The sequence below is a fragment of the Hyperolius riggenbachi genome, chromosome 1, assembly GCF_040937935.1.
Source record: "Hyperolius riggenbachi isolate aHypRig1 chromosome 1, aHypRig1.pri, whole genome shotgun sequence".
NCBI classification, from domain to species: Eukaryota; Metazoa; Chordata; class Amphibia; order Anura; family Hyperoliidae; genus Hyperolius; species Hyperolius riggenbachi.
Genome location: NC_090646.1, coordinates 486,463,834 through 486,466,686, shown reverse-complemented (window position 1 = coordinate 486,466,686; position 2,853 = coordinate 486,463,834).

The window sequence follows — 2,853 nt, the reverse complement described above, 5'->3', positions numbered from 1 at the left end:
GATTGTTGTTTGCTGTGCCGTTGCTGCTCTCGTGCTCTGTTCTGTTCGGCCTTGTGTCACTTCTGGCAATCACCTCTCTCCTGCGGTTGCGTTCCTGCTTTGTTTCTGCGGATGTGTGTTCGCTGTCGCCGGGTGGCGACTAGATTGGGGAATACACATTTAGTCTGTCTCTGTGCTCTCTCTTCGAGGGCTATCGTGCCCTGCTTTGCCTTTATTCGTACAATTCCCATCTAGCATCAGTGGCCGTGCAGAGGCTGTGCTCGTCTGCACTCCACAGCTCCATCTGCCGGTGGGAATTGCCCTCTACTGGTGCATTGCATCCAAGCTGGGTACTATCTAATTATACGCTTGTGGAGGATTTCCGCTGTGTCAGTGCGCATCTTGTGCGCTGACCTCGGAGATAGAAACCCGCAAACGTTACATAAAGCCAGTCATTATACGTTATATGATGTTGTTCTTTTTAGACATAAGCATTCCAGTCGGCAATCACTTATTACTCTGTTATTCAAAAAGCCTGATACACACATGCAATTTTAATTGGCTAATGATTCATACATTTTACCAGTTCGGTGTAGTATGAGGGACAACAAATTTAGAATGCTATGAGCAGATTATGTAGGGAAGGCCTTATACTACATAGAGGTGGTAAGATTGGCCAGTCATTGACCAATCAAAATTGAATGTACGCTCCCATAAGGTGGACACACAATTTTTTTATATTGCTTTTGAATTTGAGAATTACAATAAATGTTTCTGACTGACTGTAGCATTTGACCAATGTATCTCAATTGTTTCTCCAATTACAAAAAAAAAGAGTTTGAAAACTCTTTGTGGCAAGCACATCCAGGGCACGAAGCTCCCGTTCCATCAAATCCTGAAAATGCTCTATTGGGTTGAGATCTAGTGACTGTGGCGGCCATTTAAGTACAGTGAACTCATTGTTATGTTCAAGGAACCAATTTGAAATGATTTGAGCTTTGTGACATGGTGCATTATCCTGATGGAAGTAGCCATCAGAGGATGGGTACATGGTGGTCATCAAGGGATGGACATGGTCAGAAACAATGCTCAGGTAGCCCGAGGCATTTAAACGATGCCCAATTGGCACTAAGGGGCCTAAAGCGTGCCAAGAAAACATCCCGCACACCAGGGGCATAATTAGAAATTACACAGGAAGTAACATGAATCTGTTACTGATTGGAACCTCCTGCGCGATGGAGGTATGTATCCAGCCTGCCGCCGCCCGCCCGCTGCCACTAATGATTGTAGGAGGGGGAGCTAAGAGGAGAGCCCGAGGTGAGGGGAGGATGTCCCCCCTCCCCGCTGATCTGCCACACTGCCTCTTTTTTTTTTTTCACAAAAGAATTTTATTTACTTTTTCAATACAAAACAGATAAACGAAACAGTAAAGTGCGTTTAACAATATTGCAGATGACACATAAATAATGCATAGTACAGTAGGTCTGCATAAGCAGAAGAAATACACATAGACAACACACTCTCCTCTTAAGTTGTGACCCCTCCTGCCCCCCAAAAAGGCCCTGAGCGAACCTTAGGGGGGCCCCGGGCCCCCCCCCCCCCCCACGGCGGCAGGAGTCGCATCCCTGATTGTTACGCCCCTGCTGCACACCATAACACCACCACCACCAGCCTGCACAGTGGTAACAAGGCATGATGGTTCCATGTTCTCATTCTGTTTATGCCAAATTCTGTCTCTAGACTCATCAGACCAGGCAACATGTTTCCAGTTTTCAACTGTCCAATTTTGGTGAGCTTGTGCAAATTGTAGACTCTTTTTCCTATTTGTAGTGGAGATGAGTGGTACCCGGTGGGGTCTTCTGCTGTTGTAGCCCATCCACCTCAAGGTTGTGCGTGTTGTGGCTTCACAAATGCTTTGCTGCATACCTCGGTTGTAATCAGTGGTTATTTCAGTCAACGTTGCTCTTCTATCAACTTGAATCAGTCGGCCCATTCTCCTCTGACCTCTAGCATCAACAAGGCATTTTCGCCCACAGGACTGCCGCATACTGGATGTTTTTCCCTTTTCACACCACTCTTTGTAAACCCAAGAAATGGTTGTGCGTGAAAATCCCAGTAACTGAGCAGATTGCAACCATGCCACGCTCAAAATTGCTTAAATCACCTTTCTTTCCCATTCTGACATTCAGTTTGGCGTTCAGGAGATTGTCTTGACCAGGACCACACCCCTAAAGCATTGACGCAACTGCCATGTGATGGGTTGATTAGATAATAGCATTAATGATAAATTGAACAGGTGTTCCTAATAATCCTTTAGGTGAGTGTATATTGATAAAAATTAGAAATTTGATTAGATTTATCGCTTGAATAAGAAAACAATCTTTTGATTTTTCTGTACAAACAATCGTTTATTATTACTAATAGTTATTGAATTACTGTGAAATCGAATTTTTATACTGTTTTGTGTGTGGCCACTTTGTGGTGAGTTAACACTTCCAATTTTGATTGGCCAACAACTGTCCAATTTTACCATTCCCATGTAGTACAAGAGCTTACCTTACCTACACATTCTGTTCATAGTATTCAAAATCTGTTGGCGAGTACATCAATTCACTTTGCTTCATGGCAAAAAGACAGTCATTGATTAAAATTACAGACCTAGAGACTAGGTATAGGTAGCCTGGCAGCAAAGCCCCCAGTATTAGGTAGCTGGGTGCAGGTCCCCCCCCCCCCCCCCCGTACGGGGTAGCCAGTTATGACTCCAGGTATTATGTAGCCAGACCCCTTATCATGCAAAGAGTGCAGTGAAGCAAGAGGTAAGCAACTCACCTCATGGAGCAGATGAAACCAACATCCACACTACCACAGATAACA